This window comes from Falco naumanni, chromosome 10, assembly GCF_017639655.2.
Source record: "Falco naumanni isolate bFalNau1 chromosome 10, bFalNau1.pat, whole genome shotgun sequence".
In the NCBI taxonomy this organism is placed as follows: domain Eukaryota; kingdom Metazoa; phylum Chordata; class Aves; order Falconiformes; family Falconidae; genus Falco; species Falco naumanni.
The window spans coordinates 10345433-10371514 of NC_054063.1; the positions used below are offsets into that span (position 1 = coordinate 10345433).

At 35.8% G+C, this 26082-nt stretch overlaps 1 long non-coding RNA gene across 1 annotated transcript in view; it reads right to left on the reverse strand.

Moving 5' to 3' along the window:
- The window catches only part of LOC121095273, a 71648-nt gene that overhangs the window by 42025 nt on the left and 3541 nt on the right, over nt 1–26082 (reverse strand). The window contains exons 2-5 of the long non-coding RNA XR_005830044.1: nt 24339–24456; nt 20557–20851; nt 20015–20211; nt 19868–19929 (exon numbers count right to left, since the gene is read on the reverse strand). This is a non-coding gene — a long non-coding RNA (uncharacterized LOC121095273). The remainder of the gene's footprint in view (nt 1–19867; nt 19930–20014; nt 20212–20556; nt 20852–24338; nt 24457–26082) is intronic.

A 26082-nucleotide genomic window follows, 5' to 3' on the forward strand; every position in this document is an offset into this window, starting at 1 on the left:
CTTCTAACAAAATAATGCAAATCTCCTTCGTGATCCCTAAGAGTCTTCAACCATGGTTTCCCTCTCCCAGCTTGGAACAAAGATAATAAGAAATCTTTCATAGCAGTCTATGGCTACAAACTAGTTCCTTCCAGAAGCCTCTCATATTATCACTTCCAAAGCTGTATAACATTCTAAATACTAATAGGATTAACTTGGTATCAACTGTAACATGAACTAATGAACGTGTAATGAAGTAGTTCAAAGCCACTGTGATACATAAGTAGATAACTGTAGATAAGTTTCCCTTCCACTTGCTCATCCCCCAAATATTTCACCTCTTACAAAATCGTGGGATTTCACAGGCAGACAGAAACTGGAGAGAGGAACCTAGAAAATTATGACATTAGCAAATTATGTAAAAAAAAAAATATAAACTGCTTATACTTATTCGGAAACACTATTAGTTGATTATCTTCACCATTAGACAACTCTAGATTCTTGTGAATATGATCTTAATTCTCATTCTCAGAAAATATACTTATTCGGAAACACTATTAGTTGATTATCTTCACCATTAGACAACTCTAGATTCTTGTGAATATGATCTTAATTCTCATTCTCAGAAAATATTTATGCCATAATCCACAAAGGGGCTTCAATATTGTTCCATTCAACACTGCAATGCCTAATTTTAAGTGTTGTAAGGTAATGGAAAGCAGCACTCTAAGTCAGGCACCCAGGACCTGTACAAAATGCCGGGGCAAAGCAAGGCACCTTACAAAGAGATCACCAAGGACAGAAAGTAAAGTGAAGATGCTACCTCTGCCAGTCATTACAGCAAATATAGGAGAAGATCACTTGACAGTTCATATCCATCTCCGTGCCTAGTTTATCTGTGTCTGAAATGAAAATCCTCTCTTGGCACCAGGAACCTGAGCCAAGTCAATCTTTTCCTTACAGTTACAAAACTCAAAGCAAAACCCAATGAGAGCAAGGATGTCAACCTCAAAATTCACCATCGCCTGTGCTAGCAGAGAGAACTCTATCAGGAGGGAGGGAGACAGGTGAACACTGTGTTAAAACCTGTAAGGGGTTAGCTACTGAGCTGCATGTCGGCATGGTGCACAGCAGCAGATTGTGCACGGCAAACTTTGTAGATAGCTAAGAATAGATAATATGATGGGAACCTGGGTGTCTGTTGTTTTTAAGCTGTTGGTAAAGAGCAGTTTTGAGGATGTCAGAAGAATATAATGTTAGCCTGAGGTATCTAACTAAGAGATGCTTATGCTCTACTGGCATGCATAAGGAAAAGAACTGTCAAGAAAAGTACATTAGATGGACTGATATGGATGAGACATTCAGTTACAACATTCTCCCGGTAAGTTTTAATACAAGTAATATTGTAATGGATAAGCTGTACTTAAGGCACATGAATACTGTGTATTTAATAAGAGTCATGTTGTCTTTAGTCAAATTTAGTCCCAGAGCTACATTTGGTAGTAGCCAAGAATTCCCACATGCTTTGTAAATTATGATAGGTTAGTACTATTATTATATAGTCAAACTGCAGTAGAATTTAGAGATCCCAGTTCGGAAAGTATAAAAGGACAATGAAATAGCACTGAAGATTTTTACTTAATTACACACGTTAAATCACATAGGGGGAAATTTAAAGATACTTGTTGGAAACACTTATAAAGGCAATAAAGGCTGGCATTGCAGATGCTATACAGTCAGCTGTTCAAGCGTATAAGAGATTGTAAGGTGCGGTCTAAAAAGTTAAAGCAAATAATTCCACAGTACAAGACAGGGAACAATGGAACACCAAAATAACAAGAAGAAAAATATTTAAAAACATACACATGTTGCAAGTCAGTATTTGTTGAGACTAGAATGAAGATGACTGGAGTTGTCAAGACATGAAATGATAAGGGCCTGAGTGAGCGTTCTGGTCATGTGAATGGAGAACAAAATGGAGAAGAAAAGCTGAATCAGACTGAGGTTGAGTAGGAAGAAGTAAATCTACCATGTTAGCAAGAGGGGAAAAAAAAAGTAAGTCAAAGGCAATGAAGTGAAGTCTAGTGTGGAATAACTTGTATGATCATGTACATACCGCCCTGATAGCATGGCATTTAAGGTAACAGCATTTTAGACTGGGTTCTCATTTTGCTTGTACTTTCATCTTCCTAACTATATACCTTTGGTAAAGCCAGGCTGAGAATACAAACGATGTGCTGTAAGGAGGCTGTGCAGCTGGTTTTGCAGACACAAGACATACATCCTCAGGTGCTTCCTAAGAAAGTACTTTGATGTCACATTCCTGGTAGAAACATAATCTTCAAATTTTCCTTTTCTTTCTTGAAGTCCTTGTGTTGCTGACGAAAATCACCATTATGTTGATGGAGACTTCCAGTGGTATATTGTAATCTTCCTTTCCAAGTTCTGACAAAGCCATGACTTGGCATTTTGTTCAGGAAAGAATACATCAATATTGTCTCATGTTAGAACCATTTTGTAAAAACTTGCCATGATTTTGGAATGAAAGACAGTCCTTCTAACAAAATATTAAGTGCAGTAGACCTCAGAGAACATCATGCATTCCCACCTACTCAACAGTCATTTCAGAAGTATCAGTTAACACAAAGGCAAGAAAAATGGTCTGAAGATGACTGTACTGCAGTAATAAAATACTTCATTTACTGTAAATCTTTCTAATGCCAGCACACAAGATACCTGGTATGATATGCATCTTTTCAATCAATTTTAAGAAGAAAAAAAATTGTAAGTTTTTTTTTCCTTCAGTAACTAGTTTCATATTCTGTGCAACTCAAAAAGCTTAATCCTTCAATTTTTAAAATATTAAAGATTAGTAGAAAACAATTAACCTGCATTTAATTTTCAAAAGTCTATTCTATCTCCTTTTCTGACTAGAAAATAGTGTGCAGTTCAAAGAAAGTACCTTCGTTTGTGACCCACTCTTAAAATGACTCAGTGTTGTCCCATCGATTAACTGCTTCACAAGAACATGTTAAAACTTGGAGGAATTTAGATCTTAATGTTAAAAACCAACTCACTCCAAAGGCTGTCTGGTCATTAAAGACTACACTGTTCTGAAAGGAGTGATCTTTGGCATTTTTCATAAATAAAACGATCATAGTTCAGGAGCATTTGTAAAATCTGACTGAAGCTGAATGAATCAGGGTCAACTTTTCACCAGACCCCCCTGCATCAAGAAACGTGAAGGTAAGTCCATATTCTCTTTGCATCTTTCCCGAATATGACCCCAAACCCAAGTTTCCAGATTACTTTCACATATAACATCATTACAGAAAGTATGCAAAGATTATATTGAGTAATGTGATAATGTGCTGGTCTTTGAAAGATTGGTGGGATAAGGTTGGCAATCATAAAGCATACTGTTAATGAGAAATTAGAGGTTGTGAAATTTTAAAGAAGATGATGAGCCCCAAACTTATTCATCAGCTACACCAGTTGGACAGTCAACAGTGAGATAAAATTTTTAAGTAAAAAAGCAGGCTGCAGCACATTCTGAGTCAAGCATTTCTGGAACAGTTGCACAATTCAGTTATACAATAAACAACCATGAGAAAATAAAAACAGAATACATACATACATAAACCCACTTCAGCAGAAACTGACTAGCTCTTTAATTTTATGTTTAAATGCTTTTTGCCTGAAACGAATAGATCTATACTCTCCACATATGAAAATGTAATGCACAAAAGTAAAAGGAAGAAGGCATAACTTAATTAAACCAGTCAAGATTATTTTATGCCAATTTATCTACTTAAAAAAAAAAATATCTTAATCTTACTCGTTCCTCAAAACTTTGAACAAAAATAAAACCAAAATTTCAAATTGCCATACTCTGGGACAGTGGGAATTTAGAAGTCGCAGCATAAAACACAGCTACTGGCAGTAGCTACCATGGATAAAATACATCGGTGTGATACTAGCAGACTAAGCTATTTTTTTTCATTATGAAACACAATAGAATTAACATCGTGTTGAACACACAAAATCCCCGGTACTTTCATCGAATCACTGAGAGACTGGCTCCCAAGGACTGCAACATTTTCCAGCAGCTCCCTCTTACTAACAGGAACAAGTGTGTAAACTGAGAAGTGGGTCTGATACAATTCAGATACACTGTATGAGAACAGGCATTTAATTTAATCTGCAGACAATTACTGGTAAAGCTGCTTTGTGTGTTGGGTTTAATTCCTGGGCTGTGAAGTCATGAAATGGTGCTCAGCAGAGCAGAAAGGTGACCGGCATCCTGTTAAGTGAAAGCAAAGAGGCCATTTTACGTATGGCTCTATAAGCTGACTAAAGCGGGGGCCTGTGTCTCAAACAAAGAACACTGCTTCACAGCCACATTCCCACCCAACTAACCAAAATCACAAACTGTAAAGTAACTTGCCACGAATAATGGTTAAGCCTCTGACTTGTGGCTTGAAGCAAATTTTTTGTCAGGCTCTAGCTGGACATAATTAGCCGCTTGCCAGAGAATTTCTTGGCACAGCTGATAGCCTAACACTTTTTAAAACAGCATGTATTTCTACCCACTGGGAGAGGGGTTCCAAAATAGTTTACTGTCAGAGGCCATTAAATTAAGGGTATAATTGATTGAAGAGAAAGTGTTGCTTGAAGGTATGAGGAACCCACTGGATACATGCCATTTCTGGGATGCTCACATGGGAGTTACTTCTAAAAAACAAAAAGAGGAAATAGAACTGTTAGCTATTTACATGTACATAACACACCAGTTATCAGGATTGCTCTAAGCCCTAAATTTGCATAACGATGTGGTGGCACTGAGCCATGCCTGGTACCTGGAAAACCCTAGTGACTTTTCTTAGTTTACAGAAACAGAAAAAGGGGTCCTCTGATTGCAACAAGTATGTTTGGAACTGAAGTACAAGTCAAGCCACTCTTTTGAATGCCAGGCTTGTGTGTACATATAACCTAAGAATGTGACAAAACATACTGCAACAATTTCAAGGACATTAGTGATCAAAGTTTTGGCCAGCACAGGGGCTGGGCAGAGAGGAGTTTTGCCCCAGATGATGCTGCAGTGAGCCCTATGCCATTCACAGGGATAGAATGGCAGATCCGTGCTGCTCTCATTTTTATGACTCAGCCTGCTGAAACAAACTTCCCATAGAAGTCACCTAAAACCCCACCAGTTATTGTGAAATAAGACCACACCAGAGACTCCAGGCTGGTGGCAGAGCCTGCATTTCACTTTAGAACCATGTACTTAATAATCACACACGTAAACTGGTGTACAGCTGAAGATGTTGCACAGGTGTTTTGCTTGTTCAATAGGCCATCGAAGTGTCATGCCAGCTATACCCATGCGATACAGTAAAATTTAGTGACCATACCAGTAGCTGATAAATACATCCAAAAGAAAAGGGGGAAACCCCTGGAGATACTGAAGATAGTAAATGGTGGAGGAAAATAAGACATGAACAGATTTTAAAACTTAAATGATTTTATGATAATTCGTATTTTTAACTTTCTGTAAAAATCAATCTGGAACAATACCTTTTCCAGTGCGATGTTTTAAAATAATTTCAAATAAGTATTTTTCAATAAATATTACATTGGGAATATGTGTGCCATATTCAAGATCTGACTAATTCTCTTTTCCTGACACTACAGCAGTATATTTGATAGTAATAGTACTAAGTTTTAGACTTAGCAAATCTGCTACCTTTAAAAGGACTGCATCTGGCAGTGAAGTCAGATGTAAGGGCCAACTATGAAACTCCTGATTTCACAAACCCAGTGAAGAAGCTTCTATTAAAAACTTGCACATGCAAACATAGACCCTTCAGCTTAATGAAGTTTCATATAAAATGCTTACATTCAGAAAATATTAAAAGCAATTGAAGGTATCCCTCCAATCATCAGACTAGAAAGACTTAACCATCCCCAAAGAGTTAAAAAATTTCATTACTATTCTGATTATCACAGATGACAATCTTTCAAGATGAAATATAAAAATTTATATATCAAAATCAAATTTTAAAAATAAAAATTGTCAGAAAGCAAAACCAAGGTTATTAATTCTCCAACCATATTTGAATGAGTAAAACTGAAGACAAGAAACATCTTCAGCAGTTTGGAATCCAGCACCCACACGACACACAAGCTGTAGTAAAAACGATTACATTTGGCTTTTTTAAAAGCCAGTTGTCAATTGGAATAAAAATGCTAGCTACACAGATAAAATGTGAATTATGAAAAACAGAATTATTTATCTTTATAATAACATTAAATTCAGAAAAGTTATTTCCTATTTATATTTATAGGATAAATGGTTTATATATTATGTAGTGTATATACTATATAATTGAATTCCAGGTTTTCTTTTCTTCATAGCTTTCAATAGTATGCTTTCTTCATAGCTTTCAATAGTATGCTTAAATATTACAGTAAATATGAACTGTTTAAATCATAGGGAATCATATAAATAACTAAAAAATAATATGTAACTATTTGTAAGTTTTGGCAATCCCCAATCCAATGATAACACAATCTGATTCTATCATTTTACTCTTAGTTTGAATGCCTGTACTTTCAAAGATTAAGAATTGCCTCAATGAACTTATCTTAAAATACAGAAAACAACTTGAAGGCAGTTACATGAAACAAATTCTTCAAATGCTAGTAGGTGGAATTTTCAGAGCAAACTGAGAGCAGAAATCTCTACCATTAATGAAGTAAGTTAGATTTGAAGGATATAAAATTTCTATAAAACTTCAGATGATTCTACAATACTGTTTCACACAACTCATATGTGAAATTAAATTCTAACTTCCTGTCTCTGTGTAAAATATAAAGATCACATTTTATTTCAGTTTATCAGTCTGAAAACAGATTCTACCATCAAGACAATGAAGCTGGACAAGTTTCGAAGTACTATAATTTTTTCCTAGTAAAGGCAGTGTTTATGTATGTAAAGTATGTACACATACACAAGCCAAGGGGTAGTTTGCATTAAAAAGAAACAGAAAAAGTTAATCACTGTAATGTAACAGTAAAAAAATGAGAAGACTGAAAGGAAATGAAGAGGGGAAAAATTATTCAGCACTGGAGAAATTAATATACTATCCTATAGTGCCAATTACAGATAGATTTCAGCATTGCTACGCAGTGTTTGATAACAAAAGTTACGGGTCAGTATTCAGGTGGACAGAGGCCAAAATAAGACATACTGCTAGAAAACAGCTAGCATAAATATTAATCACAGAAACAACTAGATTAAAAACAGAGTTAGCACCTGTCTGTTGCTTACAAAAAGAAAAACAGTTTATGGTTTTTAAAAATTGAAATCAGCATTTCATTTAGAAGTATTTAGATGCTGTTCTAAATTAAGCCCATTAACCAGATTGCAAAGGTCTAAGTTATTTCTTCAGTGAATAAACAACAGGGTTAGTCAAGGTGCCAGTCCTCTTCCCTAAAGCAGGAATATCTCATATAAGGCAACATTCTCTCCTTTCATTTATCTCATGCAAAGTTCATTTTGTCATTATGCATTTTGTTGTCTGGCTTCACGCAGCATCCCCAACATGCTGAAGCAACAGCAGAAAAGAGAATGTCAAAGTAGAATTGACCAACTTCAGTTTCACCTTGTTTTCCAGGAATTAATAGAAAGTGCGTCTTGACAGAATTGGTCCAGTTTAGGTTGACATTTCATCCATCAGCTCTAGCACAGAGGAAACTGCTGGACTTGCCCAGAAAATGACAAATACTACAAAACAGAGGAGAGGGTACTTGCAAACAGTGAGAAAGGGGGAGTCAGCAAAAATGGAGAAAGCTGAAGCAAAGGCTAAATGAGGAAGGAAACAGAGTAAACTACCTTCCTGTACCTCTGCAGAGCAACAGAATTCTCCACCACGGACTTCACCTTCTTAATGCAAATTAACTTGGAAACTCCAAAAACTTCTTGATTTTTTTTTTCATCTGGTAAAGCATTGCCAGTTGGGCACAATCCTTCTGTCATGTTTCGTAACAAATATCATGGTATTGTTTCCCTACAAAAGCGTTATATTAATTCCTGAACATACATGAAACTAGAGCTGCTCTAATACAGCAAACCTCTAAGCAACTTACCACTCAAAAATGGACCCCGTGAATACTATCTCAAGCTGAAAACAATGCCAACTTGGGAAGCAGAACATCTGATCTCAAATAGAGAGAAGGTGTGGCTGAGTAGAAACTGTGAGATGATACTTCAGTAGGCAGAATTACAGTCACAATGAAAGGATGACGGAAAGTGATATTCCGAAGCATCTAAGGGTTTTCTAGTTCATTTAGACTTTTAAATGAACTTTTCAAAGTTCATTTTAAAAAGCGATTTTCTTGTATACCGCATCAAACATCATGCCTTTCAAAAGGCAAGGCTAAGTAGTGTCCACAAAATTAAGATGAAAATAATCTCCCATTTCATGCCAAAATCATAAGACTTGAAGAAGCAAAATACAACATCACATAGATTCCACAGCTTCAGAACTCCAACTCAAGTGAAAGCTAACCAGCCAACAACAAAAAAATCTCTTAGAGGAAACTTTTCTAGGTACAGTAAATACACGTTCTTTATTTAGAAACAGAATAAAACAAATATGTTCCATAACCTCAAGGGAATAAACTATTGTTTTTAGAAATAGTAGAAATATGCAGGTAGAATTCTGATCTGTCTTAAACATGCTAGAAGTTCTAAAAAAGGCAGATGCAATCATAATGATCTCTAGCAGCTGGACATCTGTTTTGAAGATACAAGAGTAAAGACTTTATTATAGAAACACTCTCGTCTTCCAAAAGAAGAAAATAATTGAAATTTTCATATGACAAAGGACTAACCCAGCTACTGTCTATTGTTCAAGTCTTTAAACCAACTCTTTAGAAGTCACTGTTGGAAAATCAAGAAGAAAAATACACTCTAAACACAACTTGTATGAGGTTTGATGCAGAATACAACACAATCACTGTATTCGAGAATAGACTATGCAATTTGCACTCATTCAAGAAGCATTTCCAGGTTAAATTAATTTGAAGAAGTGACTGAAAATTGACTAGGGCATTAACAGTGGTTAGTAATGAAGATTTTACCCTGGTGAAGAGACTAATGAATTTTATTGTAGCACAAATCTTGGGAACTGTGAAAAAAACAAGGTCTCAGCAAGCTAATTTCTCTAAAGTTCATTAGTTTATATGGCAATTTATCTGACAGAGAAGGAGAACATGAGAGGAAATGCTTGAGGCTGTTCATAAGTTTTTAAATTCCAAACAGGTAATATAAAATATGCCAGATTACAGGTGAAAGTAAGTTGAATAAATCAACCATAATTATTCATGGCTTCAAACATTATTCATTCATTAACAATTTATATTAGAACATTTTGAATTAGAAGTCATGAACAAAAAAAAGATTTACATAGGGATATCTTATTATGCTACTAAAATTATAGTCAGACTGGAGGTGGCAAACTAAAAAGCAAAGAGAAGCTCATATCTCGTGATTTTCTCACTAAGGAAAGCAAACCTACTTCTGCTGAAGTAGGATATGAATCACGACGATCTAGTCTGAAATAACAACTTGTCACTGTCACCAAATATTTGAGACTCAGAAACAAGGTAAGAAAGCTAGTTATGGAAAAAGTACTCTTATCAGATAGATCTACACTGGATCTACAGGAGATCCAGTAAAAGCAGAAATGATCTTGTTTCTCTGAAGAAGCCAAAGCTCCTAGGAAGCCACCAGTGCCTCCAGGGGTACTAAGGTTTGCTCTACTCTGCTCACTTCCTTACTATCATTCTGATAATATTGACCACATCTATCACGAGATATGATCACATAATAACTATATAGTCACTTAAGAAGTTTGTGGCACCTCATATACAAGGAGTAACAGATTCTGAGAGCAGATAAACCTGAGCAGAAATCATTACTCAATAATTTTTCTATATATATTACCTGATATGAAACCACCATTTCTGTAAATCTATGTTCTGTTTCACCATTTAGATGACTTGCAAAATAAGCCATGATTTTAATTGAGGGGGAAAATGCAAGCCTTCATAATTGCCAGTTATGGTATGTTTTACTTTCTTTCAAGCAAACACATGTCACAGAAACAGCAACCATATTCCTCTGGTATTAAGAGCATCCAGCGAATATGACTGAAATATAAGCATTCACTTTTGGGGTTTCAGAATACTAATTTCAGCAGTTTTTTCACTTCAGAAAGTTTAATAGTGCACTTTGTATCTAAACCTGTTAAGATCCTTGCAATGAATACATAAAAAAATACCAAATACTGTCCTAGGTCTGTAGAAGAAAAGGCTTTAAAAAAAATACCAGATTCAATTCTCAAAATGTTTTCAGAGAATTACAACCTTGCCTTCATCTGTTTGTCTGAATCATCCAGCAAGTTTACGCTGATGAGTAAAGCTTGTGTTTATTTGCATTTCAAACAACTAAAAATTAGCTCAAGATGCTATATTTATTTGGCTCCCTGCGTACAGATTTTAGTACAGTGCTATTCTGGCCTTCAGAATATAACTTCCTGTTGAAAAGGTGAAATGGGAAGTTGGAAGTTATGAAGTTAATATTAGAAGCATTTTTAGACTTTAGCTGGGTGCTTTTGCTAAAGTGATTTGAAGTGAAAATGAGTATGTGTGTAGTAATAGTCAGGTCTGGGATGCCAAGTTCACATGCTGAGAACCAAAGGAGGGTGCCCTTTCAAAACATTTGGCTTGCGAAAGCAGGAACACACATTGAATCAGTTTACACTCAGTTCAGATTTTCAAGATTTGTCCTTCCACATAACAACACTGTTTAAATGACCAGTTGGACCCTGATGCATGGTTCTACAGGAAAATGTGTATTCTGTGCTTGCAATATATTACAGATCCTAATTGCTTCACAGCCAATAGGTACTGGGTTTTGTGTCTCACAGATACAGATCATCTGTAATGGGGTTGGTATCAAAATACTACACAACTATATTAGTTTATCATTGAATTTCAAGAACTGAGGTCTCAACTTATAAAAAGTCATTTGCTATTAGAAGAATACAAGTCACAATGCTTGCAACATTTTTATTGCTCATGAAAAAAAGTAACTTACAAGGAATTATGGCAGTCCATATTCATTCTGAATTAGTAGATGGTATCTAGTAAAACAGCAATGCAGTCAAAATTGCTCATACAGATGACATAATACTGGTCCAATAAGCCCAAATGCAAGGATTTAAACTGTCAACTTTTGGAACAGAGATTCTGGTAAACCAAACTATCTTCCAGCTTGCTGAAGAGACAGCTGTTAGGTTTAGACAGCTTCCATATGATCTGCAAATCTTGTTTCATATCAAAGTTTGCATTCCTGATCCACAATTTCAAACAAAACCCAAATAATTCTCTCTTAGTTTAGACAGATGTCAATATTGACTATTTATAATTCCTAAAATAGTACTTATGCATCATAGCGTAATATTGGTATTATTTACCATCAAAAGGCTGTTTTGCTATTACTGTGAGTGATTTAAATATCTCCAGAATCCTTCTGCCTACTCTACCTCCAGACTATGACAATGACACCATTTTAGCCATTTCATTTTGATAACATATTCAGCCAGCTATGTTACTCTGTAGATCTCAAGAACTTGCTTAAGCACACTCTTGCCATTTTTTAAAAATAGTCACCAAAAGGCTCAAAACCAATACTTGCAGTTTTCTTGCAAAATATTTACTATAGCAGAAGCTACTTACCATTAGCACGAATAATTTTTATTGGAGCATAAATATTAGCATTCTTTGATTATATGTTTCAATCTAATTCCCAGGAAGAAAAGCAGTAGGATCTATTGCTAGAAAGAGCCTACAACAATGAAAAAATACAGTATCAAATCAAACAGTGAATCTTACGGTCTCCTCAGTTGTCCTTCACCCACTCATTCCCCTCTGCCCCAAGACCTGCTCTGTGACTGTTGTCCCTGCTCTTTACCCAAGCTACAAACTGTTTGGGAAGAAGCTTGGCCTTGTTCTGAAAAAATCACTGTATCAACAACCAAATTTACCCGAAGTGCATTGATTGATTTAAACCACTGAGTTAATGGCCTTTAAATCAGATTCTCTACAGAAAATACAAATAGCTGTTGCATTCCATTCCATTAATGTTTTCAAGAGAAATGCTGATTTTAATTTAAATTTTAATTTAAAAAGCTAATATTTTCCTATATATTAAAAACAAGTACTTTTTTATTCTAAACCTGAAAAGGCACCCACCACCATCATATTAATCCCTTTAGAAACCATAAAAGCAGTCAGACTATAGTTAGAAGCAAAAACAAACCAGATTCATAGTAACCTTCAGTAGTGAAAATGACAACTCTGTTTCAAGTGTACACTGAATAATCCAGTTAAATGCTTGAGTTGCCCTAGTAGTGCTCTTAAAAACCAGAAAGCATTTCCTTCAGAAATGTTCACTGATAGAAGAGCAGCAATGAAAGATCTATGTGGAAAATACATATAAGTAGTTTCTGAATATCTAAGAAATTGATTTTAGGGGAAAATTAAACTACAATTATCACCAAATCTCTTCATAGATTCTTTTTCCACTTATTTTCATTTAACTACACAATATAGATGCCTGTCAGGCCCATGGAAGTGACTACACTTAGGCAGTCCTGCCCTCTCCTGGTCTATCCAACATATGCAAAAGACATCACAAACGGTACCTTCGAGCACAGCAACCAGAAAAGAGCCAGACTGACCACAGGCTAATTTGCTGGAGGTTACAGGGCACTGAATTGTGTTACAATCACTCCTCTAGATCCTGATCTATCACTCATTAAGTGTTTATGGATAGAAAATAATCTTCTAATCACAAGAGAAACACAATTACATATTTCTGCAACAAAACTAAATTGCAGTTATGTTTTTGCTGTTGCTTTCTTTGTAGAAAGATCTTTATTAATACTCCACTTTATATTTGCTATAAATAAGGGGTTTTTTTCCTAATCTGATCTAATTTTCACTGTGTATCCTCAATAAACACCTAGGTAATGACAGTTTTGAGAGACAACCATATACTCTGATATCTGAGTGGTATCTCCTGCTTCAGTGAGTTAAAAATCTGAAGTTTCACTTCTCTATGACACTGCCTTCCCATGTCTATTCCTTTAAGATGCTTCTTGTAAGTATTTAACAAACTCTAGGCTTGTTACCTAAAAGTGCAAACTTATAAAAATGTCCCTCACGAGTCAGAAACCTTAATAAAATTTGTTACAACCCTCCCTCCTGGCTTCCATGGCAGCCTTTTCACCTTCACCACCAGAACTAAACTTCATGAACAAGGAAGTCTTGCATATTGCTTTGCACAATGGGGTCCTAGCAACTTCAGAATCTCCTTTAGCAAAAAAGAAAGCCACAGTGAAACTCTAGGCTAAGCACTGCTAAAGTATACAAACAACACGGAAAGTCGTCTGCTTTAAGTGTTTTTAAGTTTTGTGCAGAGTGAACAATGATAATGGAAACGTGTAAAAATATTGTAGAATAACACGAAAACTCTTACTTATTAAATTTTTCTACAACAAAAAAGATTTCCTGAAAACGACCCTGCAAAGGGGTCATCTTTGGGTCTTGGCCCCTCATGGCAATCAGAGGGTTGCAGCTGAGTTTAGAACCTTAGTAAGTTCATGACAAAATAAACAGCTAAACCCCAAAAGTTTGCTTTCCAAACACAGAATAGCTGGACAAGTGAGGACAGGTTAGGCCAAACAAATGTTCTTGTGGGCACAAAAGAACAAAATTCTTCCAACTTGAAATGTAAATATTTCAGTAAAAGGCTTACAAACCACTACTATTCATATAGCCATATTTACAGTATGATCAGGAATTATGCCAAAGAAGGACTCACCCCAACCTGTAAGCAGCCAGAAACTCCAAGCCTCATTGCCACCTGAAGCACTCAGCAAAGGATCAGCTCTAACCTCCCATCCCTAACAGCAATATCTGTCTTTGCTTTTAAAGAAAAGTCTTTGTCTTACCCTTGTCAGGACTTCTGCTAGCATAGGCTATGATGGAAATAAAGACAGGTATTGCCTCTTTTATCTCCTGGAAAATTACATTTGTAGAAAATGCTTTTTGCAATATAGAGAGGCCAAAGATCTTTTCCAGGCAAATAGCAAAGCTACTGTTCTGAGGGGGAAAATTTATACATATACATATAGATTCACAAGCTACTCATAAATTCTACTGCAGTCAGATGTAGGACTGAACAATACTAAGAAGTTTAGAAGCACTTCACACTGATGTAATGAAATATTAGAAAGTAACAATATTTTAAGCAAATATTAGCATATTCTGATTTCCTGCAGAGTAAGTTTAGAATTAATTAACTTCCAAGATCCATTTCAATTCCAAACATACTATTTTCCCACTCTGGAAACAGAAGAATTAGTTTGACTATACTCTATTATAATTTGAGTTTATCATGCTGATTTACAGGATTCCAGAAGGACTCCACACTAACTAATTACACATCTACCAAATACTTTCCTTTTCTAACCATTTTATCTAGGCAGTTTCTGACTGCAACATTTTGAGTATCCTGCACTGCTGTTCTTACAGATATACTCACAAGAAGTTTGAAACAGATTGCTCTGATTTCAACAAAAATACAGTCACAGAAATGTGGGGGAACATTTTCATCTCTCTGTAAGTGCACTACTAGGAGAAAACTCTATGATGAAGGGAGTAGTAGCCCCCAGCTTTAAGACATATAACCCTTACTTAAAAAACACTCAAACGATCCTTGGGAGCAAACTAATACATCCACAGTGTTAAGAACTTTGAACCTGGCAGGGAGAAAATCCCAAGATCCAATAGATTCCATTTCTTGGCACCAGTTCAGCAGAACTAGCCATTAAAGTCACCGGTGGATCTGAAACAGGCTGTTAAAAAGTCATGTCAGCAAACTCTGCTCTTTGCTATGATTATGCTCCCTTTCTAGATGCTTGGTGGCTCTGGTGGCATTCTGCCCCAAACTAGTCAGTCAGGTTCAGATTCACACATCTCCCTGCCTGGGCTCACACTTGACCTGACTGTCAGATTGGAAGAACGGTCTTAACACTTGCTATACATAATTATTATTGCTCCATACGTAAGAAATCATCATTGCCACCTAAATCATGAGAGACATGCACACTTATCTGACAATCTAACATCTGAAGTATATAAGTTACACCCTTGACCAATGGGAAGTAGCCAGCGCAGTTATCACACTAGAGATGTTCCAGTTTGGGTTATCTTTATTATTGTTCCATTTTTCAGTAATTGTTCACATGTGTAATTGGACTATGTTTCTGCTCAGAAGTGTTTAGATACACTGCATAATAATACATTTCTTATCTCTCATACATTATATCTGAATATACCCAGGGTGCTCACACATTCCACTGCAACTCTGAACATCCATCAACATTCGTAATACACTTTGAGGGTTAAAGAATATTGTGTCATTACTACTGTCTATCTTTCAAATGAATATATAGCATATGATACATGCTTTCTGGCTCATTTCTCCCGTTAACACACTTCTTTCTCCTATAGCTGTACTATTTAAACAAGTTATTTTACAGCGTTACTAGTTATTTTAACACAGAAGCAGCTTATTCCTCTACGATTTCGTGACTCAGCAAACTTACTGTCTCCAGTTAAAAAGAAAACCAAAAACAAAGCAGAAGCGGGAGTTTTCTCCTTTTCAATTAGGAAGATTCTAACACTTTTCCTTATGCATTGAGGCACTAATTCTATATAGGTGATGACAGAAAGTCTCATTCTCTTTCCCTGGCAGAGCTCTGTTCCACTATTTAGCAGGGTTACTTTCTGCAATTTCGGTCAACACTTCTTTCTTTTCCTATTAGACACTTTCCTCCATCTTTCTTCTAACTCTCCCTCTCACCTCTCTGCCCTCAGTAACTCACTACCTGTTCTGTCCAGTGAAGATCCAGAAACCTCTCTTTGATTCAGAGCTCTCCATCATAAGAGACTGTAACAAATCACAGCTATGTCAGTCTATTCTTTATCAAAATCCTCAAACCTGCTATTGCTTTAATCTGATCTAAAGAAAGCCTCTCAGAAAAAAAGAGCTCCTTCCAGCTGCCTTCTCCTATTAAGGGTCTATAACATCTCTTATCCAGTCATAGAAGGTGCAAATCTCTGCACTTAATTTATTGGGAAGGATCTAGGCTTTGACCAGAGATGAGATCTGAAAGTCAGAAAAGGCTTCCTGTCAGCCTCTTGTTAGAAAGAAATACAGCATTTTGAGATCTGAAATTGTCAGTCTGACTTGGATGTGTCTACATCTGTGTTCTTGGGCAAGTTAGCATGCGGCTACATTTTTTCTATCTTTAAAAACAAGCAATAGTACACATGCTAACGATTAATGTTAATCGGTGATTATTTAATTATAGGATAGGTCTGAACCTGCACTGTTTGCCTTAAATCCACTGCCTTCAAACTTGCAGATTTCAGTCAAATTTAAAAGTGAAAGAAAAAATGATCCCCCATTTTTTTGAATAGAAACTCATCTTTACAAAAAATGTGACATAGTCATAATGGTGGCAAAAGACTTGAATGCTTTTTGAGTGAATGAAAATTAACTTTACAAGTTTCTATTGTAATGTTCAGAATAATCTTTTCATTATATATATAGAGTCTATTTTGTTAATTTTATGCTTTTTACAGTAAAAAAAGACATAATCACTCTGCCTTTGGGGGTTAACAGAACCCTTGTGACTACTTGTAACCATGGAAATATAAAGAGCTGGTGAGAGCCCGACATCAAACTAACAGAGGTGCTGAGAGACAGAAAATAGATATGTGATGAATTTGCTACACATGAAAGCTAGCTGAATCTGTACCAACTGCATTAACAACACAGAAAGCAAAGTCCACAAAGCCTTTTGAATGCTTAAAAGCATATAGCATTTACTGTGGCTTCTTACTGAAAATAAAGAGAAATGCCTTTAAAGGTTTGTTTTTAAAGCACTGAGTGCATCTGAACTAGTTTAAAAGCAGAGGCAAAATGAGGTAAAAATGGTTACTATGTGAATAGGAACAGTAACAATATGCATGAAAAGCCTAAAGGGCCCTGTTGAAGAAGAAGGGTTTCCTTAGACTAAGATTGTAGTTATGGAGATTATGCAACCAACGGCCAGCGACATCTGAGTTACCCTGTTCCAAGCATCAAGAATGTTTTCTCACCATGTGGAGAGAGCCCCAAATTTAACAGATACAGAAATGCTTAAGACACTCAGCTGAAGATTTACTGACCAAACTATCTGCCTTAAAATAATAAGGCATGTGCATATTTAACTGCCTCCTCTGTGACAGGCCAAACCCACAAAACATTGTTTAACCAACCATAATTGCAATCCTTAAACACAGTCACACTCAGAGACACCTTTGGAAAAAAGGAAAACATGTATTTCTTGCTGTAATAAGCAAGCTATGACCAACAGCAGAAGAAAAATCTCCTCAGGAATACATCTCAACAAATTATATCTACTTGAGAAATAAAATTATGAATATACACACCCAAAAAATACAACATATGTGCACATTACTTACATTACACAGGTGTGCAGTGACTCAAAAGAGCCAAAATGTGTCAGCATGATCAAACAGATACTCTCTTAGTCTTATAGCATTAGCATCATTAGACAAATTGATCAGACCTCTTTTCTTCTTTCCTTTAGACCAGTGGTTACTACAGAATCAGAACTCTCCTCTGGTTCCCCTCCTGGCTTCAAAGGCCAAGCTCACCTCCAAGCCAGCAGTATTTCCAAGGCACACTTGTTTATATGCCCAGATGATCCAAATGACAACACCACACTTCCTAAAATGAGCTCACCACAAACTTGTATACAAACTTCAAAATCATGCAATGAGGCCATATGGATCCACAAGGCTTAATATCCTTAGAGGAAAACCTGGTTTGCCCTTTCTTTTCTGTAGGTTCCCAGGATCCTGTGTATCATGTGAGATATGTCAGCTTTACTTTCCCGGGGACAAGAAAAAAAAGATAAATTAATTCTGCAAGCTTTTATGATAAACATAATTTTTCTTGTATTCTTTGTCCATATGTCTATTTGTTTTTTACGGAAGCAAAGCACAGACCCTTAGGTCATAAATATATTGCAGTTTTCTGTCAGCATGGCTGTGCTGACCAGGGTTATAAATAACTGAGATATCATTCTGGTAGTTGTACTAGCAAAAAAAAAAAAAAAAAATATGCCCTAGATAAGATGCTAGGAAACCCAGATGCTGAGTTATAACGAATTGTATGCCAAAACCAAAGACATCTTCTGGGCCTATGTTAGCTGAATGAAATACACATTCACTGCTCCTCACATGCATGATGTGTTTCACCATACTACCATCTGTTTTCCCTATTTACCACAATTGTTTTTCAAATCTACACAAAATTTTAAATTTAAGATCAGATTAATGCCACAAAAAGTGAAGATACTGTCTGCACAATGTTTTCTTGCAATTTCTTTCTCATCTTATTGGAATCTTCAGTTTCAGAGCTACCTTGTATATATCTGCAGATATGCTTAGTTAAGGCCACATTAATCATTAATTATTTTAAATTTCATTATTGTGTTCATGGAAATAACCAAATCCTACACTTAAACTGTAACATTTTAACCAGGATGAAATTTGAAGAAATTCCATTTTTCCATTCTTGAAATAATTATGTAGATAAGATACCGTGCCTTATGGGCTTTCATTAAAACAGCAATTTCCAAGTGTCTACAAAGTTTTTTTTTAATTGGAACAGGTTCCTGTGCTGCTTAAACACTTGCAAAAATACCACCTCTCTGTTTTGCTGGTATGGTTTCTGGCATACTAGAACCCACTCCTAATGAGAGTTACTACTGCACTATACTAATGACTGCAATACCACTAATATATTAGAAATGTTACACAAAAATACGGTTTGTTAAAAAATCCAAATGGATTCCATAGGGTTACAAGAGATGTAACTTATAGCAGAATGCATTTCTAGTGTTCTAAGAGAATCCTGGCTACAATTCATTTTCCATTTTGTGTGTGATTAATTTTTTTTTTTTAGTTGTATTTCAGAACTCACTAATTCAATATTCATGAGAAATACCAAATGTAATAAGTAAAAATATTTGAACAGAGGCCAAGTAATAGAAGTCTGTTTTTTTCATTAGTGGCAAAACCTTCATATTGGCTAATTAATATAATTACTGATTATCTTAACTTATTATTTGTGGCATCTTAGCCTTTTATCCTCTGAACCTCAAGCTAGTACCTAATACCACAAACAAAAAGCCAACATGAAAAAAGAATTAGGTGTACCACAACAGAACACTAGCAAAAAGAGCATGACAATGATTTGCATTTTTATCTTGTATCTCAGTGGATAATCTTGAGAGACTTTAAAAATATTAAAAAGGATGCTTTGAAGCAATACCCAAAGTAAATTAATATTATCCCCATTCAACTACAAATAAACAAAAGGTCAGAGACCCATATTCAGAAATGTTTAAGCAAATAATTCACTTTGAAAACAAAGGATTTGGTCTGAAGTAACTTTACGAGTCTGTGGATCTCTTCTGTGTCCTAGGCATGAGATCTCCTTATAACTTTTAGCATGGGTAGCAAATATATGTTTACTAAATGGGTAGGTACTACTAAAATACAAAAGGAACTTAATTGGGCATTGATAAGCTAGGAACACTGGCAATATTTCAGCCTTTTTTGTGGACTGCATTTCATTACTCACTAATAATTTGGTCTGCATACTTACAGATACTGTCCTTGGCTTGAACAACAGCTTTGCATCCAGTTCCCAATACAACACATAAAAACCTGAAAGAAACACACAAGAACATTTTCTTCTTTCAGTGAAGACTTGATACAAAGATCACTTAGGGGAGTCTTTCAACTGACTTACTGAGATGTAGATCAGATTTCTAAAGAGCAGACATTCAATTCATTATTTCAGCAAAGTGTATGCTGTAATGATTATATTTATCCATCTTTACTAATCCTTTCATGCTTGGCATTTATACATGCAGTATATCTTCTTTTTTTGTTGTTGTTTTTTATTCCCTACATTTTCTAGTCATGTAACCAGTAGTAGATATTAAACTGCAAACAAAACATTAGAGAATATTCATTAGAATCTGGAGTAGAAGGAGCCTGATGAAACTGTACTTATATTATAGTATATTTTAGTAAAATTATACTAGGGATGATATAAGTCTTATTTATGACAGGCTTAGTATTTTCCAAAACAAAATTAAAAGAATTATGTAGGGAAGACTGTACACTATCTCATGCCATCAACATAATTAAGTATGACACAACATAAGGATTATGAGAGCAAACCCAAGGAATTTGAAAATAATTGGCTACCCCAAGCTTCTACTTTCAACTTGGGAGTGTGAAATAATTAAAAGATAAAGTCTAAAACAACAGTAGAAAACCACATACCTAAAAGGATGATTACTCTCCTAAAAAGTCAGAAAAGATTTTTAGCATAGAATTTCTTTTCACAGATGAAAAAGAGTTCTAAGTATCATGCCAACTTTGATATGGAGGCAGGCTCAGCCACCTGGTTCAGCTCTCTGACGGAGACAGCCTGCAGGAGGAGCATGTGAAGAACCACCGAATAGGATTTTATTTTGTTGGGTGTTGCAAGTTTGTCTGTCATTAAGTTTTTAAGACTCCTCTGTAATCTCATGGGTTGCTTCTCCATCTCTGGTTCATATGTTGATCCATAGGACACCTAAAGATGATACAAAACTTTTAAATAAATATAGACAACTTCCCACACATCCAAGCAAGCAAAGAAATGGCAGGGGAAATAAACATAGTAAATGAATCTTAAATTATTAAGAGTAAGTAAGTATCTTAAATTTCATTAGCTTTACATGAAAATCATTGAAGTAATACTGCACAAGAAGTGCAACTGACCATTGGCATTTTTTTGATTAAAAAATGAGAGGGTTTTGTTTGTTTATTAAAGTGTATTGATTAACTATCCTCCAGAAATCTGTAGCACCACCTGCACTGCCCTGGGCCCATGAGGCAGCCTCCCAACTCCTTATTTATCTGGCAACACTAAACTTTGTAGTCATACTGCCTACACTCACTCTGACTGCATGTTCAAGCTGCAATATCACACTTTTAAGAAACTTCAACAGGATTGACTTAAGAACAGTGTAAATATTATCCAGACCAGTCCTCCTGTTCTCTTCTTTGCTTGTCTCCAAACCCATGTTCATGGATGAGTGCGTAGGTCTATGCTTTGTCTAAGATGAATACTGTAACAGGTCACTTTCATGCTCTTTCTGATCCCACAATGTTAAAGAGTATCTTTTGGCTCCTCATGCCGTCTGAGAACTAGTGTTTTTTTCAGAAGTTAAAAGACAAAACAATTGCTTGCAAATAGGAAAATAATTTATAATAGTATCAACCATTCTATGAAGGCCCTAACTTTCAGGTTTGTGGCCACACACAGAAATATAAACATCAGATGGCTATCAAAGAAGTGCAATATACAATAATAGTTAATATTTATGCCACTCCCAGTGACATACGCAAAATTAATAATCAGATTTCTGAAGTCAATGAAGTGGGTGTGGAGAGGGTGGGACCTGTATCAGATGTGGTAGCTTTGCTTTAAGTACAAATCTGCTGCAACGCAATAAGGTCAAGACTCACAGCAAACTTCATGTGACTCGCAGACTCAGAAGCACATCCTACACACAGTAAAAAACAGACTGGAACTCTGCGCTCCCTCTTCAAGATCAGTCAGTCCAGATCATTCTGGGTTGTTTGGCCAACTACAGGAGAAACGAGCGGCCGATGCAAGTCCAGCGTGAAAGTGAAGCTGATTGACTGTGTGAACACACTGTGAGTCATAGGATGCAGAAGCTCCTGGCTACCATCAATGATGAAGAAGTGGAATTTAAAGTCCCCTTGTTTTCCTTCATTAAATCCATCCCACCAAAATCCAAAAGACTGTAGCAACAGTCCTGGTGAGAATCCTCCGTATGACATTGGTGCTTAAGATTTCAACAACCAAGGTCAGCTGGACATACAAAACCCAATGGATGCCAGTTCACTCATGCATGAAATAAAATATGCAAAGAAAAGCAGCTTTCTACCTTTCTTAGACAAGTTTTACTGCTGAGAAAAGAGTCAAATTACCCTTACAGCACCTGAACTCATCAGTGTGACATTCTGGTACTCCCAGCTTCAGTTCCCACTCCTCACATACTCCTGAGCATGCAAGGCAAGTGACTACATCAGAGCTCAGGGCTGGTGGGGCCCAAATATGGTCTGTGAAGATGTGGGAAGATAAAGAAAAGCATTGCAAGGTGGCTGGACAGGTAGCTCCATTTCAAATTGTGTACAATGGTCCAACGCCAGCCTCAACAGTGCCCATATTTCATCCTTTCTTCTCATCAGTCTTTTTCCCAAGCATCTTCATGAACAGGTGTCTTTAGCTTCTGTTGTGACTATTTTGTCATTTATTTAGAGCTGACTGGGATTTAAAATCCACAAAGATAGAAAAGACTTCCCTCTGCATGAACAGATATATAAAGTCCTAGGACTTCATGACAATAGGCAAACTACTTGATAATTGCTAGATTTTGGAAGTAGGTTGTAACTTGGCATCCATTTTATACTTCTGCAATGTAAACATCTCCGAGTGAATGTAAGTCATGTATGTAGTTTGTCTTTGTATATAATTAATTAACACATACTGTCTTTTCTGTTATTTGTGCTAGTCGCTGGAATTTATCCCCAACATATGTTACTATGGATTCCTTTTTGTTGCCTTTTTCAGTCACTGAAATGGCACATCCATTTTATGGCATATGCTGTATATATATATATTTTGATCACATCTCAGCAAAACATTACAGTGGACTAACTTTAATACAGTTGATACACTGACATTATTTTTAACATGAAATGGACAGAAAATGTACATGGGAAAAGACAACACACTAAGATGGAATATGAGTGACTGAGCAGAACTATGAGAATAGATTTTACAGGATTATGTTAAGTATCCTTAAGATTGTAAAGATGTCAGCTAATGTAAAACTCTAATGTACCAGCTGCTGTCCAAATAGATCACAAAATGAAAGTCTTCATGCTGAGCAGGGCTTAAAATAGAGCAGATGATGAGTAAGATGGTATCTCTTATATAAACTTCAGATTTCATGCACTAAGACTTTCCATTGCCAAATATTCCTGGGGTTGTTATTTTCCATTAAAAATCTGCAGCAGAACAAAAGCACCAAATTGTTTGACTTTTCAGGCTTTAAAATGCAGTTGTTATTTCATGCCACAGAGAAACTCCCTTCTAGTCTGCTTTGTGATTCATGTGTTTGGCTGAATAACTTTCCTGGAACTCAGAACAAGAGGGAAACCTTCCCTAAGTACTTCCTGTCTTTCTGCATGTACTAATAACAAGACGGAGTCCTCCCGCCTTTCCCATTTACAACACACCAGGCACACCTACTGGTTGATATGCCCATAAGCCTCAGAAATAGTCTGCTTTTCCTATGTTTTTAAATTGGCATGCATTTTCTCTGGCAACAAAAATGTTGTTTGCCTAATGTTAATATATATCAAAGCAATATTAATAGACTACTTCAGTAATTGTCTGTAGACAATGGAGAAATCATAGCTCATGCTGAACATAAAGATGCATTGCTCTTTCTCTTGAGAAGATGGTTGCTGTAGACAGCCAACCACTTCTTTGAAAGCATGTTACCCTAAACCACTGTCAAGAATACAGAAACACGTGATGTTAAGGCGAAGTACAACCTATGCCGTGTGCTTAACCTTGCAGGCCTTACTCCAAATGCCTGATGGAATCAGTAGGAAATCAACGCAGAATTTTAACTGTGTAAGAATTAAGTAAAAACTTCAGAATAAGGTCTAGTATATTTACAAGATGAAATGCTAAAAAATAAAATCACAGTCCCATTGTCATATTATAGCCTGGCAATCTGGGAATCCTAAAGGAATGGATCCAAATTGTACTATCCTCTAATAAAACCATGGACTGTTAAGCTTTTATTAGTTATCTGCACTAACTGAAAATAGAATCAAGCCCCTAATGTTTAAATATCTCATAGCTTCTTTTCAGAGTATGTCCTAAGCATCATGTTTTCCTTGCATTTGGAAAACAACTAAAATGTTTTGTGTAACTGATACGAAAAAATAACCAGAGGTGCTGAGTGGCTTACCAAATTTTTTAGAAGGCTGCCAGGAGGTACTCCAGTTTTAATTGTGGCTTTGTGTCTGACTTCCTGTCTGGGTGTAGCCCTGGCCAACTCATTTAATCTCCAGGCCTGTTCTTCCAATCTGTAAAAGGGGGGATAATATACTTATTTAATTAATACAGTCTGTGGCTATTAATTGTTAAAAAAAAAGTTACTCTTCAAATATTTAAATAATATTTGGAGTTCCAGCTATCCCTTTCTGTTCAACTGATTCTGCCTCTTATTTACCCCTTAAAACAAGCAAATCCAGAACACGCTGAAAAGCTTTCTCTGTTCATTTCCTTATCAAATGGAAAAGCCCTCTTGTTGCTTTTTTTCTCACTGATACTTAGCATCATTTCAAGTCAAAGCTGCGTAAGTACTGCCTTGTTCTGGCTACTCAGTAAAATTTAGCTTACAGATTTGATGGATTTTGCAATTCTTAAACAAAGCTTTATTCCAATAATAAATTAAGCTTTACCCTACCATAGTGGAGTGTTGTTACTTTCCTGAAATGCATCAACTAATGCCTAACAGACCTTTTTTTCAGTATTCTAAGAGAAAGATTATCTTTCTCATACCACTTTTCAAGTGAAGCTGCCACTACTCTTATAAGAATGCAAGACAGATACAAAAAAGAAAAAAAAGGAAAAAAAGAAAAAAAAAAAAGAGCTATAAAGGCTATATCTTTCCTTGCTAGTAAGAAACAGATTAATGCTATTCAAAGATGCAGTTACCAATGGACCATAGAAAATTGTAACACCTCCTACCAAAAAAAGGCAGTAAAACTCTATTGTGAATCTTAGTGTCCTCAACAAATCTTGAAGAAATGCAGCCAGAAATTGCAAGAGTGTCTTTGTTCTAAATCTTTTTTAACCAAATGGCTTCTAGAATTTGTAATTTATTTTTTTTTTGTGGGGAGGCAAGAATCTCACACCACCTAACTTCAGGTTTATAAATGATGCGTAAAAAAAAAAAAAAAAGTAATATGGTGTTGAATCAAAATTACTCCAGAAATGGATACAGATATTTTTTTTCTCAACAAAAATGGTAAATATAACTTCAGTAAACATTCTAATAAAATTTTAGAAAATGAAAAAATAAACCAACAATGTAGGAAGACAAGTCCCTAATGGAAAAAATGTTATTTGCAAAGGCTGCAGCCTTTGAGACTTTTGAACTATTTTATTCACCAAAATTTTATTAACATATTTAATATTTACCATGTCTACTTCAAATTCAGACTTCCAATCTCTAAAAAACTAATTAAATTCCATGTATTTTTTAATGAAGTAAAAACTCTGAAAGTGCTTTGACCTCCATTGAGTTTGAATCCAGATAAAGGTAGAAATTCTTTTTCCTGAGCCTTCCTTAAAGATTGAAAAAATATTGCAGAGAAGTACTTAGAATTTCTTAACTCCCTGGCTTTAGCCTCATTTTCCTCATTACATTCTTCTTCCTGTTCTTGTTATGCTGCCAGATATTGGATTGCCAACTCTTGTGAGTTCCTATTGAGTCTCAGAATATTAATCGGTGTTCTTAGAGACCCAGACCCCAAGGCTGAAATCATGGATTGTTTAAGAATCTTCTCCTTTTGTCTGAAACAACCATCTAGCCCTTGAAATTACAACCAGGGTTGGGAAAGTGAAGGATGGATTTTAAAAAGCTCAGAAGAAAGCAGGCACATGAAAAAGTCAACATGTATTGCCTTATATTTAGAATTTTTAAT